Raw genomic sequence first — 17,190 nt, forward strand, 5'->3', positions numbered from 1 at the left:
ATCTGGAATTTGTCAAGTGCTTTTATTATTTGAAATGTCAGCATATTAACTCGATTTTTATTATATGTCAAGCTCAGAAATTTGGGGTGACTATGAACTGAATTTACAAACGTATAGCATCGACAAATAATTTAATCTCCAGTTTTGCCAGCCCTCAACGGATTTAGTGGAAATCTCAACATAAGGTTAACTTTCCATTAACATTAAGCCCCCCGAAAACGTACCCCAAATTTTCGTATGGTATATCAAAGGTTTGAATGTACCCTGATTATTTCGAAGTACAATTTCAAATGTTACAACTTATTATGGTGTCATTTTTGGATCGACTAATTATCTCAAGGTTTTGAAATTATCCTGACCTTGAATGTTAAACTAAACTTAGTATCACGAGCGTCGATTTGCTATCTCATAAATTAATGTTCTTATATCTTTAGTCAACAGTGGTGAAGGAATCAGCTCTCAGCTTTAAATGGTTGAAATTCATAACATGCAGTCATTTTTCGAGTTAATATCGGGCTTGACATGGGCTTGAGATAACAAGTTCAAGCTCAAAATCATAAGCTTTCAAATCGGATGTTTATATACCCAAGACAACGAAAACAAATACCATTTGACCATTTGTCTGGTGTCTCTCTCTCTGTCTGTCTGTCTGTCTGTCTGTCTGTGTCTCTCTCTATCTCTCGCTCTCTCTCTCTCTCTCTAGCATACACACACACTCACACTGGTTATAGGCCATGGAATATGCTTTCTTGTCTGTAGAAAAGTGCATATATAAAAGATGGTATGTACTTTCCTGTCTATGGGAAAGTGCATATATAAAAGATCCCTTGCTGCATTAGAAAAAAATGTACCGGGTTTCCTCTGATGACTACGTGTTAGAATTACCACACGTTTGACCACAATCTAGTGGTGTCATTAAACAAAAAACAAGAACAAACTTTTATCTCACCAGACCGATCTGGCATTAAATGCATTAAACATGTTTTATTTCATATAGTAAAATTGAAGATTGATTTAGTTCTTTAAAAAATAAATCGAACACCTACTTGTATTGCAGTTGAGCAGTCGCATAACCCGGCCCGTGCGTATTGGTATGGTCCGCGGTACGGTGGCCGCATAAATAGTCTCGCTCGATATTTTTAGAATTTGTATGCTCCCAAATAGCGTTATAAAAGGCCAAGTATGATTTGTTTATTTAAATTATTATTTACAGACAAAATGTCACCTGAACATGGGAGTTCACGCAATGCTGTTAGATCTAGTTTCAAGCACAATATTAGGCTATAGACACAAATTATTTGCGCTATATGTTTCTATACTGTGTTAGTGGCTATAGCACTTTTATTAATACCGGATACCTGAGTTCAACTATATGAAACTATAAATCTGATCTGTGACGTAGCCTCTATATTGACTACAGCTTAAATTAGTTTACAGGAATTTACTAGATAAAACATACCAGGACAATAAACACTGTCACATTTTGCCCGTGACAGGCCTAGAAGCGTCAACAGTGGAATGAAAAATGGGGTACACTTGGCCACAGTTCAGTTAGCTTCCAGTTTCCGAAAATGTATCCACACGTGCAGTCTGTTGTTTGTGTGAGATTATTTTATGGCAGACAGCTTTATAGTGGCCATTACTACACTGAAGTTGACAGGGGAGAGCATGCAATTTGCCAATATAGATTGAAGGTGTCTGAGGAAAATCTAGCCCATGGAAATGTAGTACTTTTAGTGTAAAATGTGTGCACTCCGGATAGCTTTAGACTTTAGTGGATGTGTTAAGTTTAATCGAATATCCTGGTAGAACAACGAGTTAGACAACAGGAGTTGTCCTTTTTCAAGATATGCAGGTAAATGTGCTTTAAAAATCCACAGACCTACTGATTAATAACAGACAAATCAACCTTCACCGAGGGGATTCGAACCAGAGACCCCAAGTGTGAAGAGTCCAGCGCTCTACCAACTAAGCTAATAGGGAAATTCTCAATAGCTACTGCCAGTAGGAGCACTTTATACCAACACTATTACATACTGCCCCCTCAAGTGAAACTACGTCCCCGAGATGTGGGCCACGGGCAGATGAACGGTTACTGTTAGGGTCCTAACTGGGTTATCATTGTATTCTTATGTTAAGAACTCACTCAGTCGCTACGTCGGCTCCAAATGTAACAGAAAAATCAACCTCCACTGAGGAAATTCGAACCAGATACTCTCAGTGTGAGAATCCACCGCTCTACCTACTCGCACTATAGAAACACATTATAGCGTAAATAATTGTATGTGGCCACTTCGACCTTTGACCCGTTCAGATACTATTTGTTTTGACCAGGGTCGATTCGTATCTCTAACAGAGTCGTTTCGCTCTACGCGGTTAATAACAAGGCTTTATTGTTTTCGCCCAGCTTCAGTTGACAGAAAGTAAACAGCTGATAAGGCATTAATATCCAAAGACAGAAAATTACCTAATATTTGGTAACGCATAAAGAGTAAATAGAAAAAAAAAGACTACAAAACTATAATAAATCTATTTATTTTGGGGGTCGAAACGCCTTGGTACGAATGTGATTTAGGGCGAACCAACCCTGGGTGAACAGAACTAAGGGCGAAACGACGTCAGGTTCGAAATTGATTTACGGCGAAACGACCCGGAATCTGTGTACTGCCGTCTTCCTTTGCGGGTTTGAACGAGCATACAAACACCCGATTCTCGTACTCAGTAATTACTCGCACATAAAGAGACTGGGATAAACATGGCATTTAATCGTGCTAATAATATTATATAAAAGAACGTAAACACTACCTTGCTTCCAGTGTAGGCTACGGGTCGTACTAAAACCAGAACAAAGCGAGTTGCTTGTTGTGCTATTTCTGGCTCAGTGGATGTATTCGTTGGAGTCGTGTTTCTGGCACGCCTAGTGAATGATAGCGAGTCTGCGGGGGGTTGCATTATACCAAATTGAAAACAAAAGTAATATGTGACATTGATTATTTGTTTTGATTAATAAAGTATAATTTAAATACCAAGTGGATTATTTGTAAGTGTGGTAACGAGTTGGACTGCACGTGAAGTAGTATTTGCAAGCATGGCGGATGCAAGTAGATATTGTGTGTGTGTGTGTGTGTGTGTGTGTGGGGGGGGGGGGGGTATGGGGATGACAGATCGAGGGCGTGTTATGAACCCAAAGATATATCATGGATGAATCAGTTTCGGTGAGCATAAGCATTCGGTTCTAAAGCATATCAATATTTATAAACAGACATTTGTTAATCAATTAGCTACATTTTCATTAGTATGTCTACGCTTCAAATGGACACTAAACTTGCCTCTGTGTAGCAAAGATCACCGCACGTGCGCCAAAATTTGTAGCGTGCATCAGCAGTAAATATTGTTAACTACGTAACCGGTTTCGGTGAGTGAAACGTATAGTGGTATAGCTTATAGCAAAAGCTTTCCAACAAAACTTTTTAGTTTTTTATCAAAACATGTATATGTTTGTCACGGGGATCCTATAATACCCGTAACTGAATGAAACACGGTTATCAAAATATCTCTCCTAACTGTATATCTATTAGATCTCTCTGTAACGGGCGGTTAAACCCTAGTATGGCTCGTCTAGGTATGATCAGAGATAAGATCTTATATAAGGTATATATAATATAGCACGTTTAGTTCACTAGAAAGCACAACAAAAACACAATACTCTTTGGAATCTGTATTAACCTACGCTGACAAAGTACTGCCGCAGTAGTTAATTAATAACAACAAATAATGACAACCCAGAACTGATCACTTAATTAGTTAATCTCTAGGTGTCTAATTTACACAATATGCTAATCACTTCACCGTGACACAACACCCACACGTGTGATAATTGAGAAACGCTAACACACACACGTGTAATAATGGAGAAACGCTTCCAGGGGAACTTAATTAATAAAGGAATTACAACACTATTCCTAACTGGTTAATTTTTAATTAACCCTACTACTCGTTCAGTAACGTGTGATAATTGAGAAACGCTGCCAGGGGAACTTAATTAATAAAGGAATTACAACACTATTCCTAACTGGTTAATTTTTAATTAACCCTACTATTCGTTCAGTAACCTTGTAACACAGAATTAATACTGGTACCTATCACAATAAAGACAATAACCTACAGTTTACCTAGGTCTTCTAGGATGACTGGCTAAGCTTTATATTACCAAATACTCATATAAATAGAACAAAAAGTCTACGATTTACTTCGTCAGATGACCGAAGACACTGTCTAAAGAATATTGGTATAATACAGTATTAAAATATTTAAAGTCACATCAATCACATCAAGGTTATACAACAGAGCAGAAATAATATATTTACCAAAGTCCGGACGGGCTGGCTGGGTGTGTATTAGAAAGTACAGCTCGAGGACCGTCGCGCAGAAGTATTACGTAACAAGTTGCCCACCTGGGCTAAGTGCAATGAAACTGCACACGGCCCTCTAAAACAATTAATATCGCCACATTAAGAGCATGTTCCGTCACAATGTTGTACAACAAAACATATAATTATAATATTTTTATATTATTTTAAATATTTTAAGACAAATTACAAAATAGGAATCCTCGAGAACAACATTTTAGGAAAACGAATATAACAATTCTGATGTCTTGCAATCGTGTTATAGGTTGAGCAAATGAATGGTTATGAGGTAAAATTGTTTGATTAACAGATATAATATAAGCTGTATTCTGAGTTTTAATAAATATATAAACAGATATCCAGAAAGATATTTCTGTTAAAACATATAAGGACCATATATTTTTGGCAAGTATCTGTAAAGAGAATTTTGCCAGCAGACGCCGTGACAATCGTGTGACTTCAGTAACTAGATAGCAATACACTTGAGAACAGAACAATAAAATAAAATAAAATAAAATTTCTTTCAAATTTTGAGTCTTGGACGTTTTTAACATTTCCATATACCACTAAGGTTTCAGGCATGTCCATCCCGGGTCCTGTCTTTGGAGAGCTAGTGACTTGACCAGGGACGGAAAGTTAAAAGGACAATTTAGAATATTACTCTCAAAATGAGAGGGGAAATTAATAATTTTGAACCGCACACAAAAAAAAAAAAATATTCAGTAAAATTGAGAACAATTTTTGTCGCCTAATTTAAAGCGAGTGCCCTAAAAAAATTTAATTATTTATAATTTATAATTAATTATTACTAAGTATTAGCCCTTTAAAGAAAAAAAGAAATGTTTTATTTAACGACGCACTCAACACATTTTTATTTACGGTTATATGGCGTCAGACATATGGTTAAGGACCACACAGATTTTTGAGAGGAAACCCGCTGTCGCCACTACATGTAGCCCTTACAAGGTTAACACGGTGGGGGGGGGGGGGGGGGGGGTGGAGGTGGTCGGACCCAAGTTCGTACAGCGAAGTTATTTACTAGTTGGGAAAAGAAGATCATCAGTCATATGGGAACGTCAGTGTGACCAGCGAAGGGGTGGGGGGGGGCGGACATATCTAACACCCCTAATTTCCGGTGGAACCCTGCCCTCAAGACACCCCCGACGAGTCCAACAGTTGTGCTTTCAAATCATGGTGCTCCTCAAAAGATTAAGTGTTACTTTCAAATGACAGTCTTTGAAAATCATAGAAAAAAAGGTATTAAAAAATATGCTATGTTTAGGAGTGTTTTAACTTTATTTTTACGAACATTTCTGTGAATGTGACAGACATTTGTTTACTTTCCCTATGCAAAAGTCAACGATGTCAGAAATCTTCATATGTACGTACTGTTGCGCACAAACGACTCTCTCTCTCTCTCTCTCTCTCTCTCTCTCTCTCTCTCTCTCTCTCTCTCTCTCTCTCTCTCTCTCTCTCTCTCTCTCTCTCTCTCTCTCTCTCTCTCTCTCTGTCTGTCTGTCAAAAATGGCCGTTAAGGACAGGAGGCTGTTATATACAGGAAAAGAAAAACACATATAAAATAGTTTACTATAAAAAACGACTACTAAACTGGAATGCATAAAGTATCAACAGTATAAAATAAGAGAAAAACATAATTGTTACTACATTAAAAAATATTAATCAAAGCATAAATTTGATACGTTTTCTTGAAACTCATTCTATTTACACCTTTTGAACAATTAATTTAATTGATTGCTTTCCATTGCATTCTGTTACCTATGAAATTAATGCACGACACGCAGACGGTTGCAGGTAAGAAAAAAATTAACAAAAGGACCAGTGTGTAATGGCTAAACAAACATCGTGGCAAACTGTAGGGACTGCTTGTCTGACTAGCAACAATCACACACCTTGGAATACACTACCTGCCAGTCACGAGTACTATCGAGTCGAATATTGTCACACACACATATAATATATATATGTGCCATTTACCTTTCGATCGACCGTTCAAAATTGCGCCAAATTCCCTCAATCAAAATTGCGCACCCTTTTCTCTTTGGCATTTAACTGCTCCATTCAAATTCCATAGCACCACCACAACCCCCACCCGCCTGCTACCGATTTGATCGGGCTGCTGGTGCTCACTTGCACCTGCCAGTACAGGCGGTCCCTCCTCTCCCCTCCCCTCACCTTTCCTGTCATGGACATATATGTGTGTGTGTGTGTGTGTGTGTGTGTGTGTGTGTGTGTGTGTATATATATATATGTATAATATGTATATGTATATGCATGTATGTATGTATTAATATGGCATTTTTCCAGATATATGGAGTAAAAGTATTATATGTCCTTTATTCAATTCGGGTAATAAAGAGGATGTCAACAATTATAGATGTATATCATTAATTGATACCACATGTAAGGTGTTTACTTCTGTTCTTAATACAAGGCTTCAAGAATGGCGTGGTAACAATATTATTGACGAATTTCAAGCAGGCTTCAGATTAGATTATTCTACTGCTGATCATATTTTCACTGCAAGCTCTTGTGCAAAAATATATCTGGATAAAAAGAGGTCAGTTTTATTGTCTTTTTGTAGATTTTTCTAATAATGATAATGTTAATAATACACTATTAAAAAAGTCTTGCTATGTTGGAATATGTGGTAAATATTTATCTGTAATTTCATCAATGTATACTAAACTAAGTGTTTGTGTAAGACCATCAAATGGCTTATCAGATTAGTTTTATTGTAATATCGGCAGCCGACAAGAATGTATATTGAGTCCACAAATGTTCATTATTTTTATAAATAGGCTTCTAAAAACTATGGAAGAGTGTGGTGGCATTTTGTTTTTATAAATAGGCTTGTAAAAACTATGGAAGAGTGTGGTGGCATTTTGTTTTTATAAATAGGCTTGTAAAAACTATGGAAGAGTGTGGTGGCATTTTGTTTTTCTTCTTCTTTTCCCTTCTGGTGTTACTAATTTGACATGTCGCCCATGCTTCATCGGCACACAAGTTGGCCGGCCATTTTGACACTGAACGCTTAGCCGGTGGATGCACATCACGTGACTCAAACAATAATACATCACACCTCTACTATCCAAAATAGCCGTTATTTGTCTTTGAATACTGGACCGTCGACATAATTTTAAAAAAAAAATCTTCTTTTTTTTTTTTTTTTTTACAAAATATCAATAATAAGTGGGATATGGTGGTTATGTAGGCGGTTTTACGGACACATCAAAGGAATATATTTTCAGTTATTAATTGGGTCATTAATTAGGTCAGCCATCCGTGACTGAGTGCCTTTGAAGTAAGGCTACCCTAATTCCAGACAATTATCATAAATTATTTATTTATTTTAGTAGGAACCCGCACATTTCAAGCACAATAATAGGCTACAGACACCAAATATCTACGCTATATGTTTCTATATAGCGTTAGTGGCTATAGCACTTTTATTAATACCTGATACTTGTGTTCAACTAAATGAAACGATAACTTTGATCTGTGACATGTAGCCTCTACATTGACTACAACTCAAACTAATTTACAGGAATTTACTAGATAAAACATACTAGGACAATAAACACTGTCACATTTTGTCCGTTACAGGACTAGAAGCGCCAAGAGTGGAATGAAAAATGGGGTACACTTGGCCACAGTTCAGTTAGCTTCTAGTTTCCGAAAATGTATCCACACATGCAGTCTGCTGTTTGTCTGAGATTACTTCATGGCAGACAGCTTTATAGCGGCAATTACTACACTGAAGTTGACAGGGGAGAGCATGAAGTTTGTAAACATGTAATTAGCCAACATAGATTGAAGGTGTCTAGCCCATGCAAATGTGGTACTTTTAGTGTACAATGGGTGCACTCCGGCTAGGTTTAGTGTGTGTGTGTGTGTGTGTGTGTGTGTGTGTGTGTGTGTGTGTGTGTGTGTGTGTGTTTTGTTTTAAACGAATATCCTAGTAGAAAACGTTAGACAACAGGAGTTGTCCTTTTTCAGATATGTAATCCCCAAGCAGGTAAATATGCTTTGAAAATCCACGGACCTACTGATATTAATGTAATAGAAAAATCAACCTCCACTGAGAATATTCGAACCAGAGACACTCAGTGTGAGAGTCCAGCGCTCTACCAACTGAGCTAATAGAGAAATTCCCACTAGCTACTGCCAGTAGAAGCTCTTTATACCAACACTATTACAAACTCCCCCCTCAAGAGAAGTTACGTCTCCGAGCTGTGGGCCACGGGCAGTTGAACTGTTACAGGTCCTAACTGGATTATAATTGTATTCTTGTGAGTCCCTACGTCAGCTCCAAATATAACAGAAAAATCAACCTCCACTGAGGGGATTCGGACCAGAGACCCTCAGTGTGAGAGTCCAGCGCTCTACTAACTGAGCTAATTAATAGGGAAATTCCCACTAGCTATCGGTCAACAGGCTGGTAGATACTGGGTTCGGATCCCAGTCGAGGCATGGGATTTTTAATCCAGATACCGACTCCAAACCCTGAGTGAGTGCTCCGCAAGGCTTAGTGGGTAGGTGTAAACCACTTGCACCGACCAGTGATCCATAACTGGTTCAACAAAGGCCATGGTTTGTGCTATCCTGCCTGTGGGAAGCGCAAATAAAAGATCCCTTGCTGCTAATCGGAAAGAGTAGCCCATGAAGTGGCGACAGCGGGTTTCCCCTCAAAATCTGTGTGGTCCTTAACCATATGTCTGACGCCATATAACCGTAAATAAAATGTGTTGAGTGCGTCGTTAAATAAAACATTTCTTTTCCCACTAGCTATCGTCACTAACGCAATATAGAAACATATTATAGCGTAAATAATTGTATGTGGCCACTTCGACCTTTGACCCTTTCAGATACTATCCGTTTTGACCAGGATCGAATCGTTGATGTATCCTATATCCATATATATATATTATATATACTACTCAAAGAATTTAAGGGTCAAAAATGTATAACCAAATAAGTTTCAGAGTGTATTAGATTGATGATGTAAACTACACCAACAAATTTATTTATTGTTCCATATTTACAAAAAACCACAAATAAACGTCACTGTATACAAGAAAGTCACATGACATGCTGTCAAAGTTGAAGGTTGTCAAACATTCGTTTAATAGTGTGTGAATCCACCCCTGGCGCGAATACACTCGACACATCGTTGCCTCATGCTGTTGATCAGACGTCTGAAGAACTCTTGGGGAATGGCCTGCCACTCTGCCATAAGAAGTTGACCCAGATCATGAAGGTTGGCCGGAGGGGCATGGTTATCCCGAACTCTCATGCCTAATTCGTCCCAGGCGTACTCTATTGGGGCCAAGTCAGGCGAATATGCTGGCCAATCCATCCTGGCGATACCTTGTTGTCTGAGAAAGTCCGTTACCACCCTGGCGCGGTGGGGTCTGGCATTGTCATCCTGCAGAACTGCCCCGCCGCCAATCTGCTGAAGGCCTGGGAGAACCAACGGCCGGATAATCTCATTCAGATAGCGGATTCCATTCAGATTGCCATCCACCACATAGAGGGGGGTCCTGTGGTGGATAGAGATGCCGCCCCACACCATGACGCTGCCACCACCGAAACGGTGACGTTGTCTAACGTTAACGTCAGCGAAGTGCTCCCCAGGACGTCTGTAGACACGAACCCGACCGTCGTTGAACTGGAGACTAAACCTGGACTCATCAGTGAACATCACTCGACCCCACTCTACACGTTGCCACCGCAGATGAAGCGTGCACCAGTGACGTCTGGCCGTTCTGTGACGTGGTACGAGTGGTGGTCGAACAGCCTGGCGACGGCAGCGTAGATTATTGGCTCTCAGACGATTGCGTATGGTTTGATCAGACACTCGAGTTCCAGTCGCAGTCCGCAGATTGTCACGTAATCGGCGTGCAGTGGTTGTGCGTTGACGTAGAGCCATATTGGTGATGTAGCGGTCCTCTCTATTTGTAGTGCTTCGGGTCTTCCGAACGTGGACGATTTCGAACAGAATTCGTTGCTTAGTAAATGAAGCGCTTTGTGAAAAAGCAAGTTATGGGCACTTAGCAGACCTTTCGCTTTCGCCCTAATTTACGTGCAAATGTAAGCATGTTTTCGCCATTAGAACTAGTCGACAGTGTCAATGACAGTGAATTTTAATTCATTTATGGGTTGCTTAGACCCACTTTCGTCAAAATGGAACAATACCATGCGTGACATTATGGTCTAGCTAATATAATTGACATTCAGAAAATAATGTCGAAAATATCGTCTGACCCTTAAATTCTTTTGAGTAGTATATATATATTTTTTTTTCACACTGCGGTCAATAACAAGGGTTTATTGTTTTCACCCAGCTTCAGCTGACAGAAAGTAAACAAATGGTAAGGCATTAATATCCAATGACAAAAAATTACCTAATATATATTTGGTAACGAATAAAGACTAAATAGAAAAAAAGACTACACAACTATAACAAATCTGTTTATTTTGGGGGTCGAAACGACTTGGTAAGAATGAGATTTAGAGCGAACCAACCCTGGGTGAACAGGACTAAGGGCGAAACAACCCAGGGTTCGAAATAGATTTACGCGGAAACGACCCAGAATCTGTGTACTGTCTTCCTTTGCTGGTTTTAATAATTATAATTATAATTATAACCCGATTCTTGTACTCTTCCCACAGTCATTTCTCGTACATAAAGAGACTGGGATGAACATGGTATTTAATCGTGCTAATAATATATAAATGAACGTAAACACCACCTTGCTTCCAGTGGAGGCTACGGGTCGTACTACAACCAGCGCTGCGTTCAGCCAGACCGAGCAGAAAAACGTCCGGCAGACTGGTTTGAGCGCTTCACAATAAACCAAATGATCACGTTGGGAATCAGTCAAATAGTTCGCGAACGTTAGTAAAACGTTCGCTGGCTGAATATGTACATAACAAGTTGCTTGTTGATCTGGTTTTTCTGGCTCAGTGAATTTATTAGGTTGAGCCGTGTTTCTGGCACGCCTAGTGAATCATAGCGAGTCGGGGGTGGGGGTGGGGGTTTGCATTATACTAAATAAAAAAAGTTCCATGTTAAAGATGAAATATTTACGGGGTAAAAATAGCTGCGGGTCAGACTAGTAGTAATATGTAATATGTGGGTCCTAACTGGGTTATGATTGTATTCTTATGTTAAGAACTCACTCAGTCGCTACGTCGGCTCCAAATGTAACAGAAAAATCAACCTCTACTGAGGAGATTCTAACCAGATACTCTCAATGTGAGACCAATGCTCTACCTACTCGCACTATAGAAACATATTATAGCGTAAATAATTGTATGTGGCCACATCGACCTTTGACCCGTTCAGATACTATCCGTTTTGACCAGGGTCGATTCGTATCTCTAACAGAGTCTTTTCGCTCCACGCGGTCAATAACAAGCCTTTGTTGTTTTCGCCCAGCTTCAGTTGACAGAAAGTACACAGCTGGTAAGGCATTAATATCCAATGACAGAAAATTACCTAATATTTGATAACGCATAAAGAGTAAATAAAAAAAAGACTACAAAACTATAATAAATTTATTTATTTTGGGGGTCGAAACGCCTTGGTACGAATGTGATTAAGGGTCGAACCAACCCTGGGTGAACAGAACTAAGGGCGAAACAACGCAGGGTTCGAAATTGATTTTCGGCGAAACGACCCGGAATCTGTGTACTGCCGTCTTCCTTTGCTGGTTTGAACGAGCACACAGACACCCGATTCTCGTACTCAGGGATGAACATGGCATTTAATCGTGCTAATAATATTATATAAAAGAACGTAAACACTAACCTTGCTTCCAGTGTAGGCTACGGGTCGTACTAAAACCAGAACACAGCAAGTTGCTTGTTGTGCTATTTCTGGCTCACCGGCCTCGGTGGCGTAGTGGTTAGGCCATCGGTCTACAGGCTGGTAGGTACTGGGTTCGGATCCCAGTCGAGGCATGGGATTTTTAATCCAGATACCGACTCCAAACCCTGAGTGAGTGCTCCGCAAGTCTCAATGGGTAGGTGTAAACCACTTGCACCGACCAGTGATCCATAAATGGTTCAACAAAGGCCATGGTTTGTGCTATCCTGCCTGTGGGAAGCGCAAATAAAAGATCCCTTGCTGCCTGTCGTAAAAAGAGTAGCCTATGTGGCGACAGCGGGTTTCCTCTATAAAACAGTGTCAGGGTGACCATATGTTTGACGTCCAATAGCCGATGATAAGATAAAAAATCAATGTGCTCTAGTGGCGTCGTTAAATGAAACAAACTTTTTATTTCTGGCTCAGTGAATATATTAGGTTGAGTCGTGTTTCTGGCATGCCTAGTGAATGATAGCGAGTCTGCGGGGGGTTGCATTGTACCAAATTGAAAACAAAAGTAATGTGTGACATCGATTATTTGTTTTAATTAATAAAGTATAATTTAAATACCAAGTGGATTATTTGTAAGTGTGATAACGAGTTGGACTGCACGTGAAGTAGTATTTGCAAGCATGGCGGATGCAAGTAGACATTGTGTGTGTGTGGAAGGGGGGGGGGGGGGGAAATCGAGGGCGCGTTATGACCCCAAAGATATATCATAGATGAATCAGTTTCGGTGAGCATAAGCATTCGGTTCTAAAGCATATCAATATTTATAAACAGACAGTAGTTATTCAAATAGCTACCTTTTTATTAGTATGTCTACGCTTCAAATGACCGGCTTCGGTGGCGTCGTGGTTAAGCCATCGGTCTACAGGCTGGTAGGTACTGGGTTCGGATCCCAGTCGAGGCATGGGATTTTTAATCCAGATACCGACTCCAAACCCTGATTGAGTGCTCCGCAAGGCTCAATGGGTAGGTGTAAACCACTTGCACCGGCCTGTCCTAAAAGAGTAGCCTATGTGGCGACAGCGGGTTTCCTCTAAAAACCAGACTCAGAATGACCATATGTTTGACGTCCAATAACTAAAAAAAAAAAAAAAAATCAATGTGCTCTTGTGGCGTCGTTAAATGAAACAAAGTTTACTTTATGCTTCAAATGAACACTGAACTGGCCTCTATGTAGCAAAGTTCACCGCACGTGCGTCAAAAACTGTAGCATGCATCAGCAATAAATACTGTTAACTGCGTAACCGGTTTCGGTGAGTGAAACGTTTAGTGGTATAGCTTACAGCAAAAGCTTTCCAACACAAAACGTTTCATTTTTTTTTTTTTTTTTTATCAATGTACATTTCAGTAATAGGAAATCCTCACTGTGGTAAAAACTCGAACGATAAAGCCCCAGGTTTAAACAATATAATAAATGAACATATTAAACAAACTGTTGATTATATGATACCTCTATATGTGAAACTTTTCAATTTACTTTTTGAAAATGGCATTTTCTCCGATTCATGGTTAGTTGGTATAATTAAGCCAATTTATAAAACGTGGTGAACAAAATAACCCAGATAACTATAGACCTATCACATTACTTAGTTGTCTTGGAAAACTATTTACTGCTGTATTAAACAATAGGCTGAAACTATATATTGAAACAAATAGCATACTATCTGAAGTTCAGGATGGTTTCAGAAAAGACTATTCTACCAGTGACCACATGTTTACATTATATGGACTTATTGAATTAAAGGGACAGACCCTAGTTTCAACCCGTAAAAATTAACACTAAATTTAGTTAATCTACAAACCTGTAACACATTTGGATAAAGTTACAATTGAGTGAAACATGAGTCTGTGACTTTGAAATGGTGAAATACCCTCTAAAAATAGACTAAAACTCGACTCCATAACTGTTACTTCTCAGGATGACCAAAAACAATTCGAATGTACGGAAATTGATAATCTAAACCATAAAATCTAAGTAAAGTATGATTTCAGTTATCAAAAAACGGCTCTAATAGTAAAACATATGCCTTAGTGTTTAAAAACTAGGGTATGTCCCTTTAAAGAAAGCTCGAAAAAAGCGCCGATTTTGTACATTCATAGATTTTGGTAAAGCATTTGATTCTGTATGGAGAGCCGGACTTTGGGGGAAACTAATTGAAAATGGCATAAATGGTAAATGTTTTAAAGTAATATACAACATGTATCAAAACATTAAATCTTGTGTTAGTGCACATAACTCTGTGACTGATTATTTCCCCTGCTGTGTTGGCGTTAGACAACGTGAAAATTTAATAATTTAAAAGATGTTTTTAAAAATAATGACTGCCAAGGTATCGACATAGTTGAAATGCATGACCAGTCGTTAATACACACAGCTATTGTACTTTTTCTTTTACTCTATGCCGACGATACGGCACTGCTTGCAGATAATTATGAAGATATGCAGTAAATAATGCTTTTGACTCATATTGTACTAAATGGAGACTTACAGTGAACTGTAATAAGACTAAAGTTTTAATGTTTAGTGGAAATAAGAAAGACTATAAAAAGTAATTTTTTCTTGGGAAATCCAAACTTGATAACGTAAAAAGTTACAAATATTTAGGTGATATATTCCACAAATCAAATAAATTTACTAAGGCAAGACATATGCAATACGACCAAGCAAAGAAGGCCATGCATTTTATTCTGAGACAAGGTAGATACCAAACAATTTCTATACCATGCCAGCTCAAACTATTCGACTGTTTGGTGTTACCTATTCTTCTATATGGAAGTGAAGAGTGGAGTTTTGAGAGTTTATCCTCTTTGAAAATGTTATGTAACCAATATTTGAAACTGTCATTACCTGTAAGAAAATCTACCACACTGTACATGTTATATGGAGAACTTGGAGGTTATCCAGTACATATAAATGTGAAAATAAGAATGCTTACATTTTGGTACCGATTAATTACTGGGAAACAATCAAAATTATCATTATTAATCTACAAATTACTTTTGAGCGATTTTATCAATGCTGTTTATAATCATAAATGGATTGTTTTTGTTAAATCAATCCTAGATGATATCGGTTGTACATATATATGGTTAACCCAGTGTAGTGGTATCACAAGCATTTCTTTGCTTAAGACAGAAAACTTGTTGATCAGTTTTTACAAGCATGGTATACTCATATTGATAACTCCTTAAAGGCTTCAAATTATAAACTATTGAAACATACTGTTGAATTTGAGACATATTTGACATTATTAGAAAGAAAGCATTGTTGCCTTCTTTTGCGGTTTAGACTTTCAAACCATAACCTCCCTATTGAAACAGACAGATGGAGAAAAATACCATTATGTGATCGAATATGTCTCTTGTGTAATAACAATGATGTTGGCGACGAGTTTCACTATATATTTTCCTATACATTCTTTACCTACATTCTGTAGATAAAAAGCTAGTACTTATAAATTTCATATTTATTTAATTCTGAAAAAGCGGGTGTTCTTAGAAAACTCAATATTTTACAAACTAATTATGAATGTTTTTAAGTCCTCTGGCTGTAATCTTCTTATATTGTTGTTTTATTTTATTTTTTGTGTTGTTTTTATATAATTACTACTGTTTATTTAATTTTGTTAACTTACGCTCAAATCCATTCATATTACTTTATATGTTTACACATATATATATATTAGTGTACAAAAAAAAGAAGAAAATTGTATATACTTTCCTCATCTTGTCACAATATTATATTGTATGTATTGTTTTGTAATATTAACCTCACGTGTCGTAGAGTACGGCCTGAGAGTAAATACACTTCAGTTCAGTTCAACAAAACATATAATTATAATATTTTTATATTATTTGAAATATTTTAAGACAAATTACAAAATGGAGTCCTCGAGAACAACATTTTAGGAAACGAATATAACAATTCTGATGTCTTGCAATGATGATATAGGTTGAACAAATGAATAGTTATAATGGTAAAATTATGTGATTGAAAGATATAAGCTGTATTTTGAGTTTTAATAAATGTACATGTATAAACATATATCCAGAAAGATATTTATGTTAAAACATATAAGGACCATATATTTTTGGCAAGTATCTGTAAAGGGAATTTTGCCAGCAGACGCCGTGACAATCGTGTGACTTTAATAACTAGATAGCGATACAGTTGAGAACAGACAAAAATATTTTTTAAAATTAAATTTTCTTTCAAATCTCGAGTCTTGGACGTTTTAGAAATGCCTATATACCACTAAGGTTTCAGGCATGTGCATCCCGGGTCCTGTCTCTGGATACAGTTGAGAAAAGACAAATATATTATTTTTAAATTAAGTCTTCTTTCAAATGACAGTCTTTGAAAATCATAGAAAAAAGGTATTAAGAAATGTGCTATGTTTATGAGTGGGTCAAGTTCAATCTTGTTTTCTTTGTCGTTTTAACTTTATTTTTACAAACATTTTTGTGAATGCGATGTCTGAAATCTTCGAATGTATGTACTGCTGAGCACAAACACGCAAACACGAGGGGTCTCGACTAGCGAGCAAAGTTTACCGGGGAGGGTGGGGGTAAGGGGCTGAGTGAGGAGGTCGTTATGCTACCCCCTTCCCCCCCAAAAAAAAAAAAACCCTTTCCATTTTGAAAGATTTTTTAAAATGTGCTTCAGCAGGGCAGGTTCGACCTCCGACAACCCCTGTACACGCTCTTTTATTCGTATTAATATACTGGGGAAAAACACAAAGCAATTGTTTTAAAACATTTATTGTTATGTACAATGTGTAGTGACACTGGAATATACATATAATATACGTCACAGATTGAGTTACTAAACACTTATTTGCACACCTTGAGAACAGCACAATACAAAATATTAACCCATCT

At 37.8% G+C, this 17,190-nt stretch overlaps 1 protein-coding gene across 1 annotated transcript in view; it reads right to left on the reverse strand.

Annotated features, from left to right (window-relative positions):
- Positions 1-4,421, reverse strand: part of LOC121384675 — a 44,188-nt gene extending 39,767 nt beyond the window's left edge. Inside the window, exon 1 of the mRNA XM_041515160.1 lies at positions 4,368-4,421. The gene's annotated coding sequence lies outside the window, so the exon portion shown is untranslated. The remainder of the gene's footprint in view (positions 1-4,367) is intronic.
- Positions 4,422-17,190: the final 12,769 nt, after the last annotated feature.

This window comes from Gigantopelta aegis, chromosome 10 (genome assembly GCF_016097555.1).
Source record: "Gigantopelta aegis isolate Gae_Host chromosome 10, Gae_host_genome, whole genome shotgun sequence".
Lineage (NCBI taxonomy): Eukaryota > Metazoa > Mollusca > Gastropoda > Neomphalida > Peltospiridae > Gigantopelta > Gigantopelta aegis.